A 27796-nucleotide genomic window follows, 5' to 3' on the forward strand; every position below is an offset into this window, starting at 1 on the left:
ATGTGTGCAAGTAGATGTGAAGAAGGCCGAGTAGATGTGTCGACAGACGTACAGAGAAGAGAATAAGTGGTTTGAAGCTTCTGTCAACTGACTTGTTCAGCTTTGTTTAGCTGCGGCTGCATGGGTCGTTTTGTTTGTCTCCTTTGTTTAATGTGTTCCGTAAGATTACGAAAGCTGAGGATGGTTTTGTTTGCTTCTCCGTCGTGGTTCGAAGTCTGGACCACCACTCGGAATACGAATACTTGAGCTTGTCTGTGGGTGGCGTCGTTACCCAGGTTGCCTGTGTGCCTGGGACAAAAACAAGCTGCTGTTATGAAAAATTTATGATACAGGACGGGTAAAAAAAAGAAAAAAAAAGAAGGAAGTCCTGTACCCCACCCTATCCGACGTGTGTTGTCGTTTTTCTGTTTTCCCAACCCAACCTCTTCCCTCAAACAGAAACTTAACAACACATAATAAATACACTACAATACATAATAAATACACTACAACAACGGATCAACACTATATACAATATGTACAGCCCAGCAGTGGAGGACGGCTGGGAAATTCTTGTAGAGCGTTTTTGCGCGTCATCCTCCAATTGCGCGCTGCCCCCGGAGCCAGGTTGGTAACCCTCACTACCGCGGTCTCATGGCGCAACGCTCAAGCCACTCGACCACCCCAGGGGGTACAAGTTGAACAACTTTTTGCACCTTATATGTTTGCGAGCTTGAAGCTGCTCATTGAGAAGAGAGTTATCATGGAATAAAGCAGCGTGTGATAAATTCTGGGGTGGAAGCTCTGTTGTGGATACTAATACATCTATTAAGAAGAATGGTAATGATGATAATGATAGACACAGTCGTTACCTGTTACAAGGCAATGCGCAAGTGGAGGAACTATCCGATAGAATATACCTCATTTAACGGTTAGGCACGAAGTTTTTTTTCGATACATTTGTTTCTCTAAACATACTAGAGCAATAACGGGCGACCGCAGGATAGATTATATATATATTGCGTGCAGCAACTGAACACTTGTCGATAAGAATGCAACTTTTCTCTGTATTAGTTCAGCTTGTAGCATAAATAACAATACAAGAGGAAATTGTAAACTTAGCACAACTGAGGTTATCTCATTGGAGTATTCATCTGGGGAGGGGGGGGGGGGGACACTCCGAATGGTAGGACTGCTATACCCTCGTTTATAGACTGCCCGGAGGCTTCGCGGTCCTGTTTCTTGTAGTTATAGGCTGTCCTGCAGCGCGGCTATTGCGTCGTACGTACGAGTAGAGCGAGCAGGGCAGAAGTTGCCGAGAAATAACGACAGATTCGTAAGGACTGAAGCATAGACAGGTGAATCTTGTTCCTGCGACGTGAGTTGCTTTCTGTGTTTTCCGTTTTTGAAGGGTATGAAAGAAGCGTCGACTGGTCAGACAGGCGGTAGAAATGCTCGGTGTTTAGTTTTTGGCTGAAAATCTACTTGCAATGTGTGCAAGTAGATGTGAAGAAGGCCGAGTAGATGTGTCGACAGACGTACAGAGAAGAGAATAAGTGGTTTGAAGCTTCTGTCAACTGACTTGTTCAGCTTTGTTTAGCTGCGGCTGCATGGGTCGTTTTGTTTGTCTCCTTTGTTTAATGTGTTCCGTAAGATTACGAAAGCTGAGGATGGTTTTGTTTGCTTCTCCGTCGTGGTTCGAAGTCTGGACCACCACTCGGAATACGAATCCTTGAGCTTGTCTGTGGGTGGCGTCGTTACCCAGGTTGCCTGTGTGCCTGGGACAAAAACAAGCTGCTGTTATGAAAATTTATGATACAGGACGGGTAAAAAAAAGAAAAAAAAAGAAGGAAGTCCTGTACCCCACCCTATCCGACGTGTGTTGTCGTTTTTCTCTTTTCCCAACCCAACCTCTTCCCTCAAACAGAAACTTAACAACACATAATAAATACACTACAATACATAATAAATACACTACAACAACGGATCAACACTATATACAATATGTACAGCCCAGCAGTGGAGGCCGGCTGGGAAATTCTTGTAGAGCGTTTTTGCGCGTCATCCTCCAATTGCGCGCTGCCCCCGGAGCCAGGTTGTTAACCCTCACTACCGCGGTCTCATGGCGCAACGCTCAAGCCACTCGACCACCCCAGGGGGTACAAGTTGAACAACTTTTTGCACCTTATATGTTTGCGAGCTTGAAGCTGCTCATTGAGAAGAGAGTTATCATGGATTAAAGCAGCGTGTGATAAATTCTGGGGTGGAAGCTCTGTTGTGGATACTAATACATCTATTAAGAAGAATGGTAATGATGATAATGATAGACACAGTCGTTACCTGTTACAAGGCAATGCGCAAGTGGAGGAACTATCCGATAGAATATACCTCATTTAACGGTTAGGCACGAAGTTTTTTTTCGATACATTTGTTTCTCTAAACATACTAGAGCAATAACGGGCGACCGCAGGATAGATTATATATATATTGCGTGCAGCAACTGAACACTTGTCGATATGAATGCAACTTTTCTCTGTATTAGTTCAGCTTGTAGCATAAATAACAATACAAGAGGAAATTGTAAACTTAGCACAACTGAGGTTATCTCATTGGAGTATTCATCTGGGGAGGGGGGGGGGGACACTCCGAATGGTAGGACTGCTATACCCTCGTTTATAGACTGCCCGGAGGCTTCGCGGTCCTGTTTCTTGTAGTTATAGGCTGTCCTGCAGCGCGGCTATTGCGTCGTACGTACGAGTAGAGCGAGCAGGGCAGAAGTTGCCGAGAAATAACGACAGATTCGTAAGGACTGAAGCATAGACAGGTGAATCTTGTTCCTGCGACGTGACTTGCTTTCTGTGTTTTCCGTTTTTGAAGGGTATGAAAGAAGCGTCGACTGGTCAGACAGGCGGTAGAAATGCTCGGTGTTTAGTTTTTGGCTGAAAATCTACTTGCAATGTGTGCAAGTAGATGTGAAGAAGGCCGAGTAGATGTGTCGACAGACGTACAGAGAAGAGAATAAGTGGTTTGAAGCTTCTGTCAACTGACTTGTTCAGCTTTGTTTAGCTGCGGCTGCATGGGTCGTTTTGTTTGTCTCCTTTGTTTAATGTGTTCCGTAAGATTACGAAAGCTGAGGATGGTTTTGTTTGCTTCTCCGTCGTGGTTCGAAGTCTGGACCACCACTCGGAATACGAATCCTTGAGCTTGTCTGTGGGTGGCGTCGTTACCCAGGTTGCCTGTGTGCCTGGGACAAAAACAAGCTGCTGTTATGAAAAATTTATGATACAGGACGGGTAAAAAAAAGAAAAAAAAAGAAGGAAGTCCTGTACCCCACCCTATCCGACGTGTGTTGTCGTTTTTCTGTTTTCCCAACCCAACCTCTTCCCTCAAACAGAAACTTAACAACACATAATAAATACACTACAATACATAATAAATACACTACAACAACGGATCAACACTATATACAATATGTACAGCCCAGCAGTGGAGGCCGGCTGGGAAATTCTTGTAGAGCGTTTTTGCGCGTCATCCTCCAATTGCGCGCTGCCCCCGGAGCCAGGTTGTTAACCCTCACTACCGCGGTCTCATGGCGCAACGCTCAAGCCACTCGACCACCCCAGAAGGTACAAGTTGAACAACTTTTTGCACCTTATATGTTTGCGAGCTTGAAGCTGCTCATTCAGAAGAGAGTTATCATGGATTAAAGCAGCGTGTGATAAATTCTGGGGTGGAAGCTCTGTTGTGGATACTAATACATCTATTAAGAAGAATGGTAATGATGATAATGATAGACACAGTCGTTACCTGTTACAAGGCAATGCGCAAGTGGAGGAACTATCCGATAGAATATACCTCATTTAACGGTTAGGCACGAAGTTTTTTTTTCGATACATTTGTTTCTCTAAACATACTAGAGCAATAACGGGCGACCGCAGGATAGATTATATATATATTGCGTGCAGCAACTGAACACTGGTCGATATGAATGCAACTTTTCTCTGTATTAGTTCAGCTTGTAGCATAAATAAAAATACAAGAGGAAATTGTAAACTTAGCACAACTGAGGTTATCTCATTGGAGTATTCATCTGGGGAGGGGGGGGGGGGGACACTCCGAATGGTAGGACTGCTATACCCTCGTTTATAGACTGCCCGGAGGCTTCGCGGTCCTGTTTCTTGTAGTTATAGGCTGTCCTGCAGCGCGGCTATTGCGTCGTACGTACGAGTAGAGCGAGCAGGGCAGAAGTTGCCGAGAAATAACGACAGATTCGTAAGGACTGAAGCATAGACAGGTGAATCTTGTTCCTGCGACGTGAGTTGCTTTCTGTGTTTTCCGTTTTTGAAGGGTATGAAAGAAGCGTCGACTGGTCAGACAGGCGGTAGAAATGCTCGGTGTTTAGTTTTTGGCTGAAAATCTACTTGCAATGTGTGCAAGTAGATGTGAAGAAGGCCGAGTAGATGTGTCGACAGACGTACAGAGAAGAGAATAAGTGGTTTGAAGCTTCTGTCAACTGACTTGTTCAGCTTTGTTTAGCTGCGGCTGCATGGGTCGTTTTGTTTGTCTCCTTTGTTTAATGTGTTCCGTAAGATTACGAAAGCTGAGGATGGTTTTGTTTGCTTCTCCGTCGTGGTTCGAAGTCTGGACCACCACTCGGAATACGAATCCTTGAGCTTGTCTGTGGGTGGCGTCGTTACCCAGGTTGCCTGTGTGCCTGGGACAAAAACAAGCTGCTGTTATGAAAAATTTATGATACAGGACGGGTAAAAAAAAGAAAAAAAAGAAGGAAGTCCTGTACCCCACCCTATCCGACGTGTGTTGTCGTTTTTCTGTTTTCCCAACCCAACCTCTTCCCTCAAACAGAAACTTAACAACACATAATAAATACACTACAATACATAATAAATACACTACAACAACGGATCAACACTATATACAATATGTACAGCCCAGCAGTGGAGGCCGGCTGGGAAATTCTTGTAGAGCGTTTTTGCGCGTCATCCTCCAATTGCGCGCTGCCCCCGGAGCCAGGTTGTTAACCCTCACTACCGCGGTCTCATGGCGCAACGCTCAAGCCACTCGACCACCCCAGAAGGTACAAGTTGAACAACTTTTTGCACCTTATATGTTTGCGAGCTTGAAGCTGCTCATTGAGAAGAGAGTTATCATGGATTAAAGCAGCGTGTGATAAATTCTGGGGTGGAAGCTCTGTTGTGGATACTAATACATCTATTAAGAAGAATGGTAATGATGATAATGATAGACACAGTCGTTACCTGTTACAAGGCAATGCGCAAGTGGAGGAACTATCCGATAGAATATACCTCATTTAACGGTTAGGCACGAAGTTTTTTTTCGATACATTTGTTTCTCTAAACAAACTAGAGCAATAACGGGCGACCGCAGGATAGATTATATATATATTGCGTGCAGCAACTGAACACTTGTCGATATGAATGCAACTTTTCTCTGTATTAGTTCAGCTTGTAGCATAAATAACAATACAAGAGGAAATTGTAAACTTAGCACAACTGAGGTTATCTCATTGGAGTATTCATCTGGGGAGGGGGGGGGGACACTCCGAATGGTAGGACTGCTATACCCTCGTTTAGAGACTGCCCGGAGGCTTCGCGGTCCTGTTTCTTGTAGTTATAGGCTGTCCTGCAGCGCGGCTATTGCGTCGTACGTACGAGTAGAGCGAGCAGGGCAGAAGTTGCCGAGAAATAACGACAGATTCCTAAGGACTGAAGCATAGACAGGTGAATCTTGTTCCTGCGACGTGAGTTGCTTTCTGTGTTTTCCGTTTTTGAAGGGTATGAAAGAAGCGTCGACTGGTCAGACAGGCGGTAGAAATGCTCGGTGTTTAGTTTTTGGCTGAAAATCTACTTGCAATGTGTGCAAGTAGATGTGAAGAAGGCCGAGTAGATGTGTCGACAGACGTACAGAGAAGAGAATAAGTGGTTTGAAGCTTCTGTCAACTGACTTGTTCAGCTTTGTTTAGCTGCGGCTGCATGGGTCGTTTTGTTTGTCTCTTTTGTTTAATGTGTTCCGTAAGATTACGAAAGCTGAGGATGGTTTTGTTTGCTTCTCCGTCGTGGTTCGAAGTCTGGACCACCACTCGGAATACGAATCCTTGAGCTTGTCTGTGGGTGGCGTCGTTACCCAGGTTGCCTGTGTGCCTGGGACAAAAACAAGCTGCTGTTATGAAAAATTTATGATACAGGACGGGTAAAAAAAAGAAAAAAAAAAGAAGGAAGTCCTGTACCCCACCCTATCCGACGTGTGTTGTCGTTTTTCTGTTTTCCCAACCCAACCTCTTCCCTCAAACAGAAACTTAACAACACATAATAAATACACTACAATACATAATAAATACACTACAACAACGGATCAACACTATATACAATATGTACAGCCCAGCAGTGGAGGCCGGCTGGGAAATTCTTGTAGAGCGTTTTTGCGCGTCATCCTCCAATTGCGCGCTGCCCCCGGAGCCAGGTTGTTAACCCTCACTACCGCGGTCTCATGGCGCAACGCTCAAGCCACTCGACCACCCCAGAAGGTACAAGTTGAAACTCTTTTTGCACCTTATATGTTTGCGAGCTTGAAGCTGCTCATTCAGAAGAGAGTTATCATGGATTAAAGCAGCGTGTGATAAATTCTGGGGTGGAAGCTCTGTTGTGGATACTAATACATCTATTAAGAAGAATGGTAATGATGATAATGATAGACACAGTCGTTACCTGTTACAAGGCAATGCGCAAGTGGAGGAACTATCCGATAGAATATACCTCATTTAACGGTTAGGCACGAAGTTTTTTTTCGATACATTTGTTTCTCTAAACATACTAGAGCAATAACGGGCGACCGCAGGATAGATTATATATATATTGCGTGCAGCAACTGAACACTTGTCGATATGAATGCAACTTTTCTCTGTATTAGTTCAGCTTGTAGCATAAATAACAATACAAGAGGAAATTGTAAACTTAGCACAACTGAGGTTATCTCATTGGAGTATTCATCTGGGGAGGGGGGGGGGGACACTCCGAATGGTAGGACTGCTATACCCTCGTTTATAGACTGCCCGGAGGCTTCGCGGTCCTGTTTCTTGTAGTTATAGGCTGTCCTGCAGCACGGCTATTGCGTCGTACGTACGAGTAGAGCGAGCAGGGCAGAAGTTGCCGAGAAATAACGACAGATTCGTAAGGACTGAAGCATTGTGATGCAGGTTCTTGTTTGCTGATTTGTTTTTCTCCCGGGCTGAGCCTCAGAGAGTTTTGTTAATAAGGACAAAGCCGTTCGGTTTCCAAGAAACACACAAAAAGTTTAATTGAAAAGTAAAAAGACAAAGATTCCTCACAAAACAAAACACTTAATAAACAGTTGACTGGACATGACGAAACACATCTGTAAACACCCAACAAGAACGTTCAAAGTCAGTAACTAAACCTAACGTTCGAAAGGGGCTGAGTGATGGGAGTAGCGCAAGATATCTGTTCGGTCTCACCCACACGCTGAATTCCGCCGACGATGAGCAAACCGGAACGCGGTGATTCCGGCTTCAGGACGCGGGCTGGACGAGGACGAGGGAACGCTGGCTGCTGGCGACACGTCGAAAAGCCCTACCAAATCGTGATGGTTTCGGCTTGAGGAGCGTGGACACGTCGGAGACGGGAGAACGCAGGCTGGTGGCGACGCGTCCGGGAACTAGGGTCGACCTAGTCAAGCAGCTGGGCGCACAGCTCGGGCCCGGAGCCCGACGGCTGTAGCTCGCCTGCCGGAACCAAAGTCCGCAGGCCCTGGAAAGGAGTTCAGGACCGGATGGCCACGGTCCTTTGGAGCGGGAACCCGACAGCAGGAGGCCCCGGCCGGTGGAAGTCCTGTAGGCTCGGGTCCGGAACCCAACGGCCCATCTTCAGCGCCCGGTCCGGTGACGACCTTCCGCTTGCACTGCCTGCCTCGAATTCCCCTTGCTCTGGTCTGCTCAGGCTCCTGCTTCAGCTCTGGCCCACTTGTCTCGTTCTCATTGGAGATACTGCTGTCTCGTGGTGTCAAGCCATTGGGCCTTGAAATCTCCGTGTTCGCTGCCCATTGGATGTTTTACCTTTTGTTTACTTCACGTCCTGCCACGCATCCTCGTGCTCGACGCTCTTTAACGTCGTCATTCTTGTTTAAGCAGCCCCGCACGTGCACTCTGGTATTTCTCCTTTTGTTTTTTTTTTTTTTCCGTGACGCGCACTTTTCGAAGGCGCGCACTTTGAACGCGCACCACACATCACATACGCCCCCCTTTCATTCAAGTTTTTTTTTTTTTAGAAAAAAAAACTGCCGATGAGTGCGCGTTCTGCACTACGTCACAATTACACCACATATTTGCACCACGCAGTTCAACACATCACACCGATGGCACCACACTGCTTCTTCGTTGACATGTCTCACGTCGAAACACCGAGTCCACAGAACGTAACAGTCAACCAACAACAATAAGAAAAGTTTTTTTTTTTTTGAGAAGAAAAAAAAAAAACTGCCGTTGAGTGCACGTTTCGCACTGCACCACAATTTACCCACATATGTCCGCCACACAGTTCACTGCATTGCCCAAAGGTCCACATTCACTAACCTCAAAATACGCAAGAAGTGAGAAAAAGTATGGACACATCTAGCGGATTGTGAAAATCCCCAAATTAGTAGTACACCACCCCTTTTTTTTTTTATCATATATACCCTATCATCTCAAAAACTATACATCATGTTAATGTTACATTGCATGTAACTTCTTCAAATATTTACAAGCAACATCCTTCCATGGTCCGCAAGCAAGATCCAAAAGAAACCAGCGGGAAATCGAATTTGACGCTTAAGTTATAGCGTCCCGTACAAGACGTTTAACTGCTCTAACCATTTGACAAGAGTAAGGAATCGGAAGCCAGTGGAAGAATTCTCGACCGTAAGCTCGTATGAACCTAAAGCTGTGTATCACCAGGTTCCCAACCTCGAAATCACAAGCATACACGCTGGAATGTCTGTATGCCAGTCGGAGGCGTTGCCTCCAGGCGCACCAGTACAACCACGCCTGAATCATTTCATCCTTCCCACGAACGCCTTGCTTGAGCTCGTAAGCCGCTAATCGTTGAGACATCTTAACAGAAGCGACCTCTTCAACCGAAGATGCCAAAGAGCACCAGTCGGCGTCCTTCCTCGTACAATAACCTGCTGGACCATTACTGCCTTCTGGTTCACTTTCCATCCCTTCAGCTTTCTGTATTGCTTGTTCATCAATACTTTCAACCCTTCTGCCTGGGTCATCGTGATTACCCTCATTGTCACATATAGCTGACCTACATCGCAACTCTACTCTCTGTTCTTCAACAAGTGCTTTTGCATTTTGCTCCAATATTCTTCCAAAAGCATCATCTACAATTTCCCGAGAACACAAGCCATCTCTCTGTATGGGCAAGTTATAATCATGGTGAAAAACCATGTCCGTAGCGTCTGTTGCTATCTCCAGTGGCCCAAAACAATAGGTAGCTGCTACATCAGAGCTTTCATTATGGCATTCGCCGGCATTACCTAGGAGACCTTTTATTGCTCCTTCAGCGGAGCTATTCAGAGGCAATCCTACCTCTGAATAAAGTGCGCTTGACCTCTCACAGGTTTCAAAACACCCTTTACTCTCAATGGAACGTTCTTGTTCCATGCTCACGAAGCATTCCTGCGCTTCAATAAGCTTATCGAGTCTCCTAGTCTTTTGACTGTTTACCTCCCTGTCGTACTCTTTCAGAGTTTCTTTCTCTAGCGAAAGGTCATGACGAGGTACAGGGTCAGTCTCACGTAAATTCAAATCGCTCCCGATGTAACTGCTTTCAGAGCACACCTCATCCACTGGTTGACTACTCTGGCTCTCAGACCACGTATATTCAGCGTTTTCCCTCTCAAGCCACTGCTGCAAATCCTCATATTCTAGTTCCAACAGTCTCTTCTTTTCGCGCATCTCTATCTCGAGCAGCCTTTTCTTTTCACGCATTTCTAGCTCAAGCTGCTCCTTCTTAGCGCGTGTCTCTCGCTCGAGCTTCTCTCTCCTAGCCCGTGTTTCTCGCTCGAACTCCTCTCTCTTAGCGTGTGTTTGCAATGCAATCTGCTGCTTTTTAGCGTCACATATCGCAGCCCGTTGCTCACGCTCCCTCTCCATCCACTCCTCGTACCATACTCTAAACTCCGCTCCCGTCAGTCCCATTTTATCCGCCAACTCAATTAACTCCCACGTGTTCGTCATCGTGTTAACCGCGTCAAAAAAATCTACTGGAAAAACAAACGACTTTGTCCTGTCGCTGCGGACGCCAATTTGTGATGCAGGTTCTTGTTTGCTGATTTGTTTTTCTCCCGGGCTGAGCCTCAGAGAGTTTTGTTAATAAGGACAAAGCCGTTCGGTTTCCAAGAAACACACAAAAAGTTTAATTGAAAAGTAAAAAGACAAAGATTCCTCACAAAACAAAACACTTAATAAACAGTTGACTGGACATGACGAAACACATCTGTAAACACCCAACAAGAACGTTCAAAGTCAGTAACTAAACCTAACGTTCGAAAGGGGCTGAGTGATGGGAGTAGCGCAAGATATCTGTTCGGTCTCACCCACACGCTGAATTCCGCTGACGACGAGCAAACCGGAACGCGGTGATTCCGGCTTCAGGACGCGGGCTGGACGAGGACGAGGGAACGCTGGCTGCTGGCGACACGTCGAAAAGCCCTACCAAATCGTGATGGTTTCGGCTTGAGGAGCGTGGACACGTCGGAGACGGGAGAACGCAGGCTGGTGGCGACGCGTCCGGGAACTAGGGTCGACCTAGTCAAGCAGCTGGGCGCACAGCTCGGGCCCGGAGCCCGACGGCTGTAGCTCGCCTGCCGGAACCAAAGTCCGCAGGCCCTGGAAAGGAGTTCAGGACCGGATGGCCACGGTCCTTTGGAGCGGGAACCCGACAGCAGGAGGCCCCGGCCGGTGGAAGTCCTGTAGGCTCGGGTCCGGAACCCAACGGCCCATCTTCAGCGCCCGGTCCGGTGACGACCTTCCGCTTGCACTGCCTGCCTCGAATTCCCCTTGCTCTGGTCTGCTCAGGCTCCTGCTTCAGCTCTGGCCCACTTGTCTCGTTCTCATTGGAGATACTGCTGTCTCGTGGTGTCAAGCCATTGGGCCTTGAAATCTCCGTGTTCGCTGCCCATTGGATGTTTTACCTTTTGTTTACTTCACGTCCTGCCACGCATCCTCGTGCTCGACGCTCTTTAACGTCGTCATTCTTGTTTAAGCAGCCCCGCACGTGCACTCTGGTATTTCTCCTTTTGTTTTTTTTTTTTTTCCGTGACGCGCACTTTTCGAAGGCGCGCACTTTGAACGCGCACCACACATCACAAGCATAGACAGGTGAATCTTGTTCCTGCGACGTGAGTTGCTTTCTGTGTTTTCCGTTTTTGAAGGGTATGAAAGAAGCGTCGACTGGTCAGACAGGCGGTAGAAATGCTCGGTGTTTAGTTTTTGGCTGAAAATCTACTTGCAATGTGTGCAAGTAGATGTGAAGAAGGCCGAGTAGATGTGTCGACAGACGTACAGAGAAGAGAATAAGTGGTTTGAAGCTTTTGTTAACTGACTTGTTCAGCTTTGTTTAGCTGCGGCTGCATGGGTCGTTTTGTTTGTCTCCTTTGTTTAATGTGTTCCGTAAGATTACGAAAGCTAAGGATGGTTTTGTTTGCTTCTCCGTCGTGGTTCGAAGTCTGGACCACCACTCGGAATACGAATCCTTGAGCTTGTCTGTGGGTGGCGTCGTTACCCAGGTTGCCTGTGTGCCTGGGACAAAAACAAGCTGCTGTTATGAAAAATTTATGATACAGGACGGGTAAAAAAAAGAAAAAAAAAGAAGGAAGTCCTGTACCCCACCCTATCCGACGTGTGTTGTCGTTTTTCTGTTTTCCCAACCCAACCTCTTCCCTCAAACAGAAACTTAACAACACATAATAAATACACTAAAATACATAATAAATACACTACAACAACGGATCAACACTATATACAATATGTACAGCCCAGCAGTGGAGGCCGGCTGGGAAATTCTTGTAGAGCGTTTTTGCGCGTCATCCTCCAATTGCGCGCTGCCCCCGGAGCCAGGTTGTTAACCCTCACTACCGCGGTCTCATGGCGCAACGCTCAAGCCACTCGACCACCCCAGGGGGTACAAGTTGAACAACTTTTTGCACCTTATATGTTTGCGAGCTTGAAGCTGCTCATTGAGAAGAGAGTTATCATGGATTAAAGCAGCGTGTGATAAATTCTGGGGTGGAAGCTCTGTTGTGGATACTAATACATCTATTAAGAAGAATGGTAATGATGATAATGATAGACACAGTCGTTACCTGTTACAAGGCAATGCGCAAGTGGAGGAACTATCCGATAGAATATACCTCATTTAACGGTTAGGCACGAAGTTTTTTTTCGATACATTTGTTTCTCTAAACATACTAGAGCAATAACGGGCGACCGCAGGATAGATTATATATGTATTGCGTGCAGCAACTGAACACTTGTCGATATGAATGCAACTTTTCTCTGTATTAGTTCAGCTTGTAGCATAAATAACAATACAAGAGGAAATTGTAAACTTAGCACAACTGAGGTTATCTCATTGGAGTATTCATCTGGGGAGGGGGGGGGGGGGACACTCCGAATGGTAGGACTGCTATACCCTCGTTTATAGACTGCCCGGAGGCTTCGCGGTCCTGTTTCTTGTAGTTATAGGCTGTCCTGCAGCGCGGCTATTGCGTCGTACGTACGAGTAGAGCGAGCAGGGCAGAAGTTGCCGAGAAATAACGACAGATTCGTAAGGACTGAAGCATAGACAGGTGAATCTTGTTCCTGCGACGTGAGTTGCTTTCTGTGTTTTCCGTTTTTGAAGGGTATGAAAGAAGCGTCGACTGGTCAGACAGGCGGTAGAAATGCTCGGTGTTTAGTTTTTGGCTGAAAATCTACTTGCAATGTGTGCAAGTAGATGTGAAGAAGGCCGAGTAGATGTGTCGACAGACGTACAGAGAAGAGAATAAGTGGTTTGAAGCTTCTGTCAACTGACTTGTTCAGCTTTGTTTAGCTGCGGCTGCATGGGTCGTTTTGTTTGTCTCCTTTGTTTAATGTGTTCCGTAAGATTACGAAAGCTGAGGATGGTTTTGTTTGCTTCTCCGTCGTGGTTCGAAGTCTGGACCACCACTCGGAATACGAATCCTTGAGCTTGTCTGTGGGTGGCGTCGTTACCCAGGTTGCCTGTGTGCCTGGGACAAAAACAAGCTGCTGTTATGAAAAATTTATGATACAGGACGGGTAAAAAAAAAGAAAAAAAAAGAAGGAAGTCCTGTACCCCACCCTATCTGACGTGTGTTGTCGTTTTTCTGTTTTCCCAACCCAACCTCTTCCCTCAAACAGAAACTTAACAACACATAATAAATACACTACAATACATAATAAATACACTACAACAACGGATCAACACTATATACAATATGTACAGCCCAGCAGTGGAGGCCGGCTGGGAAATTCTTGTAGAGCGTTTTTGCGCGTCATCCTCCAATTGCGCGCTGCCCCCGGAGCCAGGTTGTTAACCCTCACTACCGCGGTCTCATGGCGCAACCCTCGAGCCACTCGACCACCCCAGGGGGTACAAGTTGAACAACTTTTTGCACCTTATATGTTTGCGAGCTTGAAGCTGCTCATTGAGAAGAGAGTTATCATGGAATAAAGCAGCGTGTGATAAATTCTGGGGTGGAAGCTCTGTTGTGGATACTAATACATCTATTAAGAAGAATGGTAATGATGATAATGATAGACACAGTCGTTACCTGTTACAAGGCAATGCGCAAGTGGAGGAACTATCCGATAGAATATACCTCATTTAACGGTTAGGCACGAAGTTTTTTTTCGATACATTTGTTTCTCTAAACATACTAGAGCAATAACGGGCGACCGCAGGATAGATTATATATATATTGCGTGCAGCAACTGAACACTTGTCGATAAGAATGCAACTTTTCTCTGTATTAGTTCAGCTTGTAGCATAAATAACAATACAAGAGGAAATTGTAAACTTAGCACAACTGAGGTTATCTCATTGGAGTATTCATCTGGGGAGGGGGGGGGGGACACTCCGAATGTAAGGACTGCTATACCCTCGTTTATAGACTGCCCGGAGGCTTCGCGGTCCTGTTTCTTGTAGTTATAGGCTGTCCTGCAGCGCGGCTATTGCGTCGTACGTACGAGTGGAGCGAGCAGGGCTGAAGTTGCCGAGAAATAACGACAGATTCGTAAGGACTGAAGCATAGACAGGTGAATCTTGTTCCTGCGACGTGAGTTGCTTTCTGTGTTTTCCGTTTTTGAAGGGTATGAAAGAAGCGTCGACTGGTCAGACAGGCGGTAGAAATGCTCGGTGTTTAGTTTTTGGCTGAAAATCTACTTGCAATGTGTGCAAGTAGATGTGAAGAAGGCCGAGTAGATGTGTCGACAGACGTACAGAGAAGAGAATAAGTGGTTTGAAGCTTCTGTCAACTAACAGGTTCAGCTTTGTTTAGCTGCGGCTGCATGGGTCGTTTTGTTTGTCTCCTTTGTTTAATGTGTTCCGTAAGATTACGAAAGCTGAGGATGGTTTTGTTTGCTTCTCCGTCGTGGTTCGAAGTCTGGACCACCACTCGGAATACGAATCCTTGAGCTTGTCTGTGGGTGGCGTCGTTACCCAGGTTGCCTGTGTGCCTGGGACAAAAACAAGCTGCTGTTATGAAAAATTTATGATACAGGACGGGTAAAAAAAAGAAAAAAAAAGAAGGAAGTCCTGTACCCCACCCTATCCGACGTGTGTTGTCGTTTTTCTGTTTTCCCAACCCAACCTCTTCCCTCAAACAGAAACTTAACAACACATAATAAATACACTACAATACATAATAAATACACTACAACAACGGATCAACACTATATACAATATGTACAGCCCAGCAGTGGAGGCCGGCTGGGAAATTCTTGTAGAGCGTTTTTGCGCGTCATCCTCCAATTGCGCGCTGCCCCCGGAGCCAGGTTGTTAACCCTCACTACCGCGGTCTCATGGCGCAACGCTCAAGCCACTCGACCACCCCAGGGGGTACAAGTTGAACAACTTTTTGCACCTTATATGTTTGCGAGCTTGAAGCTGCTCATTGAGAAGAGAGTTATCATGGATTAAAGCAGCGTGTGATAAATTCTGGGGTGGAAGCTCTGTTGTGGATACTAATACATCTATTAAGAAGAATGGTAATGATGATAATGATAGACACAGTCGTTACCTGTTACAAGGCAATGCGCAAGTGGAGGAACTATCCGATAGAATATACCTCATTTAACGGTTAGGCACGAAGTTTTTTTTCGATACATTTGTTTCTCTAAACATACTAGAGCAATAACGGGCGACCGCAGGATAGATTATATATATATTGCATGCAGCAACTGAACACTTGTCGATATGAATGCAACTTTTCTCTGTATTAGTTCAGCTTGTAGCATAAATAACAATACAAGAGGAAATTGTAAACTTAGCACAACTGAGGTTATCTCATTGGAGTATTCATCTGGGGAGGGGGGGGGGACACTCCGAATGGTAGGACTGCTATACCCTCGTTTATAGACTGCCCGGAGGCTTCGCGGTCCTGTTTCTTGTAGTTATAGGCTGTCCTGCAGCGCGGCTATTGCGTCGTACGTACGAGTAGAGCGAGCAGGGCAGAAGTTGCCGAGAAATAACGACAGATTCGTAAGGACTGAAGCATAGACAGGTGAATCTTGTTCCTGCGACGTGAGTTGCTTTCTGTGTTTTCCGTTTTTGAAGGGTATGAAAGAAGCGTCGACTGGTCAGACAGGCGGTAGAAATGCTCGGTGTTTAGTTTTTGGCTGAAAATCTACTTGCAATGTGTGCAAGTAGATGTGAAGAAGGCCGAGTAGATGTGTCGACAGACGTACAGAGAAGAGAATAAGTGGTTTGAAGCTTCTGTCAACTGACTTGTTCAGCTTTGTTTAGCTGCGGCTGCATGGGTCGTTTTGTTTGTCTCCTTTGTTTAATGTGTTCCGTAAGATTACGAAAGCTGAGGATGGTTTTGTTTGCTTCTCCGTCGTGGTTCGAAGTCTGGACCACCACTCGGAATACGAATCCTTGAGCTTGTCTGTGGGTGGCGTCGTTACCCAGGTTGCCTGTGTGCCTGGGACAAAAACAAGCTGCTGTTATGAAAAATTTATGATACAGGACGGGTAAAAAAAAGAAAAAAAAAGAAGGAAGTCCTGTACCCCACCCTATCCGACGTGTGTTGTCGTTTTTCTGTTTTCCCAACCCAACCTCTTCCCTCAAACAGAAACTTAACAACACATAATAAATACACTACAATACATAATAAATACACTACAACAACGGATCAACACTATATACAATATGTACAGCCCAGCAGTGGAGGCCGGCTGGGAAATTCTTGTAGAGCGTTTTTGCGCGTCATCCTCCAATTGCGCGCTGCCCCCGGAGCCAGGTTGTTAACCCTCACTACCGCGGTCTCATGGCGCAACGCTCAAGCCACTCGACCACCCCAGGGGGTACAAGTTGAACAACTTTTTGCACCTTATATGTTTGCGAGCTTGAAGCTGCTCATTGAGAAGAGAGTTATCATGGATTAAAGCAGCGTGTGATAAATTCTGGGGTGGAAGCTCTGTTGTGGATACTAATACATCTATTAAGAAGAATGGTAATGATGATAATGATAGACACAGTCGTTACCTGTTACAAGGCAATGCGCAAGTGGAGGAACTATCCGATAGAATATACCTCATTTAACGGTTAGGCACGAAGTTTTTTTTCGATAAATTTGTTTCTCTAAACATACTAGAGCAATAACGGGCGACCGCAGGATAGATTATATATGTATTGCGTGCAGCAACTGAACACTTGTCGATATGAATGCAACTTTTCTCTGTATTAGTTCAGCTTGTAGCATAAATAACAATACAAGAGGAAATTGTAAACTTAGCACAACTGAGGTTATCTCATTGGAGTATTCATCTGGGGAGGGGGGGGGGGGACACTCCGAATGGTAGGACTGCTATACCCTCGTTTATAGACTGCCCGGAGGCTTCGCGGTCCTGTTTCTTGTAGTTATAGGCTGTCCTGCAGCGCGGCTATTGCGTCGTACGTACGAGTAGAGCGAGCAGGGCAGAAGTTGCCGAGAAATAACGACAGATTCGTAAGGACTGAAGCATAGACAGGTGAATCTTGTTCCTGCGACGTGAGTTGCTTTCTGTGTTTTCCGTTTTTGAAGGGTATGAAAGAAGCGTCGACTGGTCAGACAGGCGGTAGAAATGCTCGGTGTTTAGTTTTTGGCTGAAAATCTACTTGCAATGTGTGCAAGTAGATGTGAAGAAGGCCGAGTAGATGTGTCGACAGACGTACAGAGAAGAGAATAAGTGGTTTGAAGCTTCTGTCAACTGACTTGTTCAGCTTTGTTTAGCTGCGGCTGCATGGGTCGTTTTGTTTGTCTCCTTTGTTTAATGTGTTCCGTAAGATTACGAAAGCTGAGGATGGTTTTGTTTGCTTCTCCGTCGTGGTTCGAAGTCTGGACCACCACTCGGAATACGAATCCTTGAGCTTGTCTGTGGGTGGCGTCGTTACCCAGGTTGCCTGTGTGCCTGGGACAAAAACAAGCTGCTGTTATGAAAAATTTATGATACAGGACGGGTAAAAAAAAGAAAAAAAAAGAAGGAAGTCCTGTACCCCACCCTATCCGACGTGTGTTGTCGTTTTTCTGTTTTCCCAACCCAACCTCTTCCCTCAAACAGAAACTTAACAACACATAATAAATACACTACAATACATAATAAATACACTACAACAACGGATCAACACTATATACAATATGTACAGCCCAGCAGTGGAGGCCGGCTGGGAAATTCTTGTAGAGCGTTTTTGCGCGTCATCCTCCAATTGCGCGCTGCCCCCGGAGCCAGGTTGTCAACCCTCACTACCGCGGTCTCATGGCGCAACGCTCAAGCCACTCGACCACCCCAGGGGGTACAAGTTGAACAACTTTTTGCACCTTATATGTTTGCGAGCTTGAAGCTGCTCATTGAGAAGAGAGTTATCATGGATTAAAGCAGCGTGTGATAAATTCTGGGGTGGAAGCTCTGTTGTGGATACTAATACATCTATTAAGAAGAATGGTAATGATGATAATGATAGACACAGTCGTTACCTGTTACAAGGCAATGCGCAAGTGGAGGAACTATCCGATAGAATATACCTCATTTAACGGTTAGGCACGAAGTTTTTTTTCGATACATTTGTTTCTCTAAACATACTAGAGCAATAACGGGCAACCGCAGGATAGATTATATATATATTGCGTGCAGCAACTGAACACTTGTCGATATGAATGCAACTTTTCTCTGTATTAGTTCAGCTTGTAGCATAAATAACAATACAAGAGGAAATTGTAAACTTAGCACAACTGAGGTTATCTCATTGGAGTATTCATCTGGGGAGGGGGGGGGGACACTCCGAATGGTAGGACTGCTATACCCTCGTTTATAGACTGCCCGGAGGCTTCGCGGTCCTGTTTCTTGTAGTTATAGGCTGTCCTGCAGCGCGGCTATTGCGTCGTACGTACGAGTAGAGCGAGCAGGGCAGAAGTTGCCGAGAAATAACGACAGATTCGTAAGGACTGAAGCATAGACAGGTGAATCTTGTTCCTGCGACGTGAGTTGCTTTCTGTGTTTTCCGTTTTTGAAGGGTATGAAAGAAGCGTCGACTGGTCAGACAGGCGGTAGAAATGCTCGGTGTTTAGTTTTTGGCTGAAAATCTACTTGCAATGTGTGCAAGTAGATGTGAAGAAGGCCGAGTAGATGTGTCGACAGACGTACAGAGAAGAGAATAAGTGGTTTGAAGCTTCTGTCAACTGACTTGTTCAGCTTTGTTTAGCTGCGGCTGCATGGGTCGTTTTGTTTGTCTCCTTTGTTTAATGTGTTCCGTAAGATTACGAAAGCTGAGGATGGTTTTGTTTGCTTCTCCGTCGTGGTTCGAAGTCTGGACCACCACTCGGAATACGAATCCTTGAGCTTGTCTGTGGGTGGCGTCGTTACCCAGGTTGCCTGTGTGCCTGGGACAAAAACAAGCTGCTGTTATGAAAAATTTATGATACAGGACGGGTAAAAAAAAGAAAAGAAAAGAAGGAAGTCCTGTACCCCACCCTATCCGACGTGTGTTGTCGTTTTTCTGTTTTCCCAACCCAACCTCTTCCCTCAAACAGAAACTTAACAACACATAATAAATACACTACAATACATAATAAATACACTACAACAACGGATCAACACTATATACAATATGTACAGCCCAGCAGTGGAGGCCGGCTTGGAAATTCTTGTAGAGCGTTTTTGCGCGTCATCCTCCAATTGCGCGCTGCCCCCGGAGCCAGGTTGTTAACCCTCACTACCGCGGTCTCATGGCGCAACGCTCAAGCCACTCGACCACCCCAGGGGGTACAAGTTGAACAACTTTTTGCACCTTATATGTTTGCGAGCTTGAAGCTGCTCATTGAGAAGAGAGTTATCATGGATTAAAGCAGCGTGTGATAAATTCTGGGGTGGAAGCTCTGTTGTGGATACTAATACATCTATTAAGAAGAATGGTAATGATGATAATGATAGACACAGTCGTTACCTGTTACAAGGCAATGCGCAAGTGGAGGAACTATCCGATAGAATATACCTCATTTAACGGTTAGGCACGAAGTTTTTTTTCGATACATTTGTTTCTCTAAACATACTAGAGCAATAACGGGCGACCGCAGGATAGATTATATATATATTGCGTGCAGCAACTGAACACTTGTCGATATGAATGCAACTTTTCTCTGTATTAGTTCAGCTTGTAGCATAAATAACAATACAAGAGGAAATTGTAAACTTAGCACAACTGAGGTTATCTCATTGGAGTATTCATCTGGGGAGGGGGGGGGGGGACACTTCGAATGGTAGGACTGCTATACCCTCGTTTATAGACTGCCCGGAGGCTTCGCGGTCCTGTTTCTTGTAGTTATAGGCTGTCCTGCAGCGCGGCTATTGCGTCGTACGTACGAGTAGAGCGAGCAGGGCAGAAGTTGCCGAGAAATAACGACAGATTCGTAAGGACTGAAGCATAGACAGGTGAATCTTGTTCCTGCGACGTGAGTTGCTTTCTGTGTTTTCCGTTTTTGAAGGGTATGAAAGAAGCGTCGACTGGTCAGACAGGCGGTAGAAATGCTCGGTGTTTAGTTTTTGGCTGAAAATCTACTTGCAATGTGTGCAAGTAGATGTGAAGAAGGCCGAGTAGATGTGTCGACAGACGTACAGAGAAGAGAATAAGTGGTTTGAAGCTTCTGTCAACTGACTTGTTCAGCTTTGTTTAGCTGCGGCTGCATGGGTCGTTTTGTTTGTCTCCTTTGTTTAATGTGTTCCGTAAGATTACGAAAGCTGAGGACGGTTTTGTTTGCTTCTCCGTCGTGGTTCGAAGTCTGGACCACCACTCGGAATACGAATCCTTGAGCTTGTCTGTGGGTGGCGTCGTTACCCAGGTTGCCTGTGTGCCTGGGACAAAAACAAGCTGCTGTTATGAAAAATGTATGATACAGGACGGGTAAAAAAAAGAAAAAAAAAGAAGGAAGTCCTGTACCCCACCCTATCCGACGTGTGTTGTCGTTTTTCTGTTTTCCCAACCCAACCTCTTCCCTCAAACAGAAACTTAACAACACATAATAAATACACTACAATACATAATAAATACACTACAACAACGGATCAACACTATATACAATATGTACAGCCCAGCAGTGGAGGCCGGCTGGGAAATTCTTGTAGAGCGTTTTTGCGCGTCATCCTCCAATTGCGCGCTGCCCCCGGAGCCAGGTTGTTAACCCTCACTACCGCGGTCTCATGGCGCAACGCTCAAGCCACTCGACCACCCCAGGGGGTACAAGTTGAACAACTTTTTGCACCTTATATGTTTGCGAGCTTGAAGCTGCTCATTGAGAAGAGAGTTATCATGGAATAAAGCAGCATGTGATAAATTCTGGGGTGGAAGCTCTGTTGTGGATACTAATACATCTATTAAGAAGAATGGTAATGATGATAATGATAGACACAGTCGTTACCTGTTACAAGGCAATGCGCAAGTGGAGGAACTATCCGATAGAATATACCTCATTTAACGGTTAGGCACGAAGTTTTTTTTCGATACATTTGTTTCTCTAAACATACTAGAGCAATAACGGGCGACCGCAGGATAGATTATATATATATTGCGTGCAGCAACTGAACACTTGTCGATAAGAATGCAACTTTTCTCTGTATTAGTTCAGCTTGTAGCATAAATAACAATACAAGAGGAAATTGTAAACTTAGCACAACTGAGGTTATCTCATTGGAGTATTCATCTGGGGAGGGGGGGGGGACACTCCGAATGGTAGGACTGCCATACCCTCGTTTATAGACTGCCCGGAGGCTTCGCGGTCCTGTTTCTTGTAGTTATAGGCTGTCCTGCAGCGCGGCTATTGCGTCGTACGTACGAGTAGAGCGAGCAGGGCAGAAGTTGCCGAGAAATAACGACAGATTCGTAAGGACTGAAGCATAGACAGGTGAATCTTGTTCCTGCGACGTGAGTTGCTTTCTGTGTTTTCCGTTTTTGAAGGGTATGAAAGAAGCGTCGACTGGTCAGACAGGCGGTAGAAATGCTCGGTGTTTAGTTTTTGGCTGAAAATCTACTTGCAATGTGTGCAAGTAGATGTGAAGAAGGCCGAGTAGATGTGTCGACAGACGTACAGAGAAGAGAATAAGTGGTTTGAAGCTTCTGTCAACTGACTTGTTCAGCTTTGTTTAGCTGCGGCTGCATGGGTCGTTTTGTTTGTCTCCTTTGTTTAATGTGTTCCGTAAGATTACGAAAGCTGAGGATGGTTTTGTTTGCTTCTCCGTCGTGGTTCGAAGTCTGGACCACCACTCGGAATACGAATCCTTGAGCTTGTCTGTGGGTGGCGTCGTTACCCAGGTTGCCTGTGTGCCTGGGACAAAAACAAGCTGCTGTTATGAAAAATTTATGATACAGGACGGGTAAAAAAAAGAAAAAAAAGAAGGAAGTCCTGTACCCCACCCTATCCGACGTGTGTTGTCGTTTTTCTGTTTTCCCAACCCAACCTCTTCCCTCAAACAGAAACTTAACAACACATAATAAATACACTACAATACATAATAAATACACTACAACAACGGATCAACACTATATACAATATGTACAGCCCAGCAGTGGAGGCCGGCTGGGAAATTCTTGTAGAGCGTTTTTGCGCGTCATCCTCCAATTGCGCGCTGCCCCCGGAGCCAGGTTGTTAACCCTCACTACCGCGGTCTCATGGCGCAACGCTCAAGCCACTCGACCACCCCAGGGGGTACAAGTTGAACAACTTTTTGCACCTTATAAGTTTGCGAGCTTGAAGCTCCTCATTGAGAAGAGAGTTATCATGGATTAAAGCAGCGTGTGATAAATTCTGGGGTGGAAGCTCTGTTGTGGATACTAATACATCTATTAAGAAGAATGGTAATGATGATAATCATAGACACAGTCGTTATCTGTTACAAGGCAATGCGCAAGTGGAGGAACTATCCGATAGAATATACCTCATTTAACGGTTAGGCACGAAGTTTTTTTTCGATACATTTGTTTCTCTAAACATACTAGAGCAATAACGGGCGACCGCAGGATAGATTATATATATATTGCGTGCAGCAACTGAACACTTGTCGATATGAATGCAACTTTTCTCTGTATTAGTTCAGCTTGTAGCATAAATAACAATACAAGAGGAAATTGTAAACTTAGCACAACTGAGGTTATCTCATTGGAGTATTCATCTGGGGAGGGGGGGGGGACACTCCGAATGGTAGGACTGCTATACCCTCGTTTATAGACTGCCCGGAGGCTTCGCGGTCCTGTTTCTTGTAGTTATAGGCTGTCCTGCAGCGCGGCTATTGCGTCGTACGTACGAGTAGAGCGAGCAGGGCAGAAGTTGCCGAGAAATAACGACAGATTCGTAAGGACTGAAGCATAGACAGGTGAATCTTGTTCCTGCGACGTGAGTTGCTTTCTGTGTTTTCCGTTTTTGAAGGGTATGAAAGAAGCGTCGACTGGTCAGACAGGCGGTAGAAATGCTCGGTGTTTAGTTTTTGGCTGAAAATCTACTTGCAATGTGTGCAAGTAGATGTGAAGAAGGCCGAGTAGATGTGTCGACAGACGTACAGAGAAGAGAATAAGTGGTTTGAAGCTTCTGTCAACTGACTTGTTCAGCTTTGTTTAGCTGCGGCTGCATGGGTCGTTTTGTTTGTCTCCTTTGTTTAATGTGTTCCGTAAGATTACGAAAGCTGAGGATGGTTTTGTTTGCTTCTCCGTCGTGGTTCGAAGTCTGGACCACCACTCGGAATACGAATCCTTGAGCTTGTCTGTGGGTGGCGTCGTTACCCAGGTTGCCTGTGTGCCTGGGACAAAAACAAGCTGCTGTTATGAAAAATTTATGATACAGGACGGGTAAAAAAAAGAAAAAAAAGAAGGAAGTCCTGTACCCCACCCTATCCGACGTGTGTTGTCGTTTTTCTGTTTTCCCAACCCAACCTCTTCCCTCAAACAGAAACTTAACAACACATAATAAATACACTACAATACATAATAAATACACTACAACAACGGATCAACACTATATACAATATGTACAGCCCAGCAGTGGAGGCCGGCTGGGAAATTCTTGTAGAGCGTTTTTGCGCGTCATCCTCCAATTGCGCGCTGCCCCCGGAGCCAGGTTGTTAACCCTCACTACCGCGGTCTCATGGCGCAACGCTCAAGCCACTCGACCACCCCAGGGGGTACAAGTTGAACAACTTTTTGCACCTTATATGTTTGCGAGCTTGAAGCTCCTCATTGAGAAGAGAGTTATCATGGATTAAAGCAGCGTGTGATAAATTCTGGGGTGGAAGCTCTGTTGTGGATACTAATACATCTATTAAGAAGAATGGTAATGATGATAATGATAGACACAGTCGTTATCTGTTACAAGGCAATGCGCAAGTGGAGGAACTATCCGATAGAATATACCTCATTTAACGGTTAGGCACGAAGTTTTTTTTCGATACATTTGTTTCTCTAAACATACTAGAGCAATAACGGGCGACCGCAGGATAGATTATATATATATTGCGTGCAGCAACTGAACACTTGTCGATAAGAATGCAACTTTTCTCTGTATTAGTTCAGCTTGTAGCATAAATAACAATACAAGAGGAAATTGTAAACTTAGCACAACTGAGGTTATCTCATTGGAGTATTCATCTGGGGAGGGGGGGGGGGACACTCCGAATGGTAGGACTGCCATACCCTCGTTTATAGACTGCCCGGAGGCTTCGCGGTCCTGTTTCTTGTAGTTATAGGCTGTCCTGCAGCGCGGCTATTGCGTCGTACGTACGAGTAGAGCGAGCAGGGCAGAAGTTGCCGAGAAATAACGACAGATTCGTAAGGACTGAAGCATAGACAGGTGAATCTTGTTCCTGCGACGTGAGTTGCTTTCTGTGTTTTCCGTTTTTGAAGGGTATGAAAGAAGCGTCGACTGGTCAGACAGGCGGTAGAAATGCTCGGTGTTTAGTTTTTGGCTGAAAATCTACTTGCAATGTGTGCAAGTAGATGTGAAGAAGGCCGAGTAGATGTGTCGACAGACGTACAGAGAAGAGAATGAGTGGTTTGAAGCTTCTGTCAACTGACTTGTTCAGCTTTGTTTAGCTGCGGCTGCATGGGTCGTTTTGTTTGTCTCCTTTGTTTAATGTGTTCCGTAAGATTACGAAAGCTGAGGATGGTTTTGTTTGCTTCTCCGTCGTGGTTCGAAGTCTGGACCACCACTCGGAATACGAATCCTTGAGCTTGTCTGTGGGTGGCGTCGTTACCCAAGTTGCCTGTGTGCCTGGGACAAAAACAAGCTGCTGTTATGAAAAAATTATGATACAGGACGGGTAAAAAAAAGAAAAAAAAGAAGGAAGTCCTGTACCCCACCCTATCCGACGTGTGTTGTCGTTTTTCTGTTTTCCCAACCCAACCTCTTCCCTCAAACAGAAACTTAACAACACATAATAAATACACTACAATACATAATAAATACACTACAACAACGGATCAACACTATATACAATATGTACAGCCCAGCAGTGGAGGCCGGCTGGGAAATTCTTGTAGAGCGTTTTTGCGCGTCATCCTCCAATTGCGCGCTGCCCCCGGAGCCAGGTTGTTAACCCTCACTACCGCGGTCTCATGGCGCAACGCTCAAGCCACTCGACCACCCCAGGGGGTACAAGTTGAACAACTTTTTGCACCTTATATGTTTGCGAGCTTGAAGCTGCTCATTGAGAAGAGAGTTATCATGGAATAAAGCAGCGTGTGATAAATTCTGGGGTGGAAGCTCTGTTGTGGATACTAATACATCTATTAAGAAGAATGGTAATGATGATAATGATAGACACAGTCGTTACCTGTTACAAGGCAATGCGCAAGTGGAGGAACTATCCGATAGAATATACCTCATTTAACGGTTAGGCACGAAGTTTTTTTTCGATACATTTGTTTCTCTAAACATACTAGAGCAATAACGGGCGACCGCAGGATAGATTATATATATATTGCGTGCAGCAACTGAACACTTGTCGATAAGAATGCAACTTTTCTCTGTATTAGTTCAGCTTGTAGCATAAATAACAATACAAGAGGAAATTGTAAACTTAGCACAACTGAGGTTATCTCATTGGAGTATTCATCTGGGGAGGGGGGGGGACACTCCGAATGGTAGGACTGCCATACCCTCGTTTATAGACTGCCCGGAGGCTTCGCGGTCCTGTTTCTTGTAGTTATAGGCTGTCCTGCAGCGCGGCTATTGCGTCGTACGTACGAGTAGAGCGAGCAGGGCAGAAGTTGCCGAGAAATAACGACAGATTCGTAAGGACTGAAGCATAGACAGGTGAATCTTGTTCCTGCGACGTGAGTTGCTTTCTGTGTTTTCCGTTTTTGAAGGGTATGAAAGAAGCGTCGACTGGTCAGACAGGCGGTAGAAATGCTCGGTGTTTAGTTTTTGGCTGAAAATCTACTTGCAATGTGTGCAAGTAGATGTGAAGAAGGCCGAGTAGATGTGTCGACAGACGTACAGAGAAGAGAATAAGTGGTTTGAAGCTTGTGTCAACTGACTTGTTCAGCTTTGTTTAGCTGCGGCTGCATGGGTCGTTTTGTTTGTCTCCTTTGTTTAATGTGTTCCGTAAGATTACGAAAGCTGAGGATGGTTTTGTTTGCTTCTCCGTCGTGGTTCGAAGTCTGGACCACCACTCGGAATACGAATCCTTGAGCTTGTCTGTGGGTGGCGTCGTTACCCAGGTTGCCTGTGTGCCTGGGACAAAAACAAGCTGCTGTTATGAAAAATTTATGATACAGGACGGGTAAAAAAAAGAAAAAAAAGAAGGAAGTCCTGTACCCCACCCTATCCGACGTGTGTTGTCGTTTTTCTGTTTTCCCAACCCAACCTCTTCCCTCAAACAGAAACTTAACAACACATAATAAATACACTACAATACATAATAAATACACTACAACAACGGATCAACACTATATACAATATGTACAGCCCAGCAGTGGAGGCCGGCTGGGAAATTCTTGTAGAGCGTTTTTGCGCGTCATCCTCCAATTGCGCGCTGCCCCCGGAGCCAGGTTGTTAACCCTCACTACCGCGGTCTCATGGCGCAACGCTCAAGCCACTCGACCACCCCAGGGGGTACAAGTTGAACAACTTTTTGCACCTTATATGTTTGCGAGCTTGAAGCTGCTCATTGAGAAGAGAGTTATCATGGAATAAAGCAGCGTGTGATAAATTCTGGGGTGGAAGCTCTGTTGTGGATACTAATACATCTATTAAGAAGAATGGTAATGATGATAATGATAGACACAGTCGTTACCTGTTACAAGGCAATGCGCAAGTGGAGGAACTATCCGATAGAATATACCTCATTTAACGGTTAGGCACGAAGTTTTTTTTCGATACATTTGTTTCTCTAAACATACTAGAGCAATAACGGGCGACCGCAGGATAGATTATATATATATTGCGTGCAGCAACTGAACACTTGTCGATAAGAATGCAACTTTTCTCTGTATTAGTTCAGCTTGTAGCATAAATAACAATACAAGAGGAAATTGTAAACTTAGCACAACTGAGGTTATCTCATTGGAGTATTCATCTGGGGAGGGGGGGGGGACACTCCGAATGGTAGGACTGCTATACCCTCGTTTATAGACTGCCCGGAGGCTTCGCGGTCCTGTTTCTTGTAGTTATAGGCTGTCCTGCAGCGCGGCTATTGCGTCGTACGTACGAGTAGAGCGAGCAGGGCAGAAGTTGCCGAGAAATAACGACAGATTCGTAAGGACTGAAGCATAGACAGGTGAATCTTGTTCCTGCGACGTGAGTTGCTTTCTGTGTTTTCCGTTTTTGAAGGGTATGAAAGAAGCGTCGACTGGTAAGACAGGCGGTAGAAATGCTCGGTGTTTAGTTTTTGGCTGAAAATCTACTTGCAATGTGTGCAAGTAGATGTGAAGAAGGCCGAGTAGATGTGTCGACAGACGTACAGAGAAGAGAATAAGTGGTTTGAAGCTTCTGTCAACTGACTTGTTCAGCTTTGTTTAGCTGCGGCTGCATGGGTCGTTTTGTT

The sequence above is a fragment of the Rhipicephalus microplus genome, chromosome 1 (genome assembly GCF_043290135.1).
Source record: "Rhipicephalus microplus isolate Deutch F79 chromosome 1, USDA_Rmic, whole genome shotgun sequence".
Lineage (NCBI taxonomy): Eukaryota > Metazoa > Arthropoda > Arachnida > Ixodida > Ixodidae > Rhipicephalus > Rhipicephalus microplus.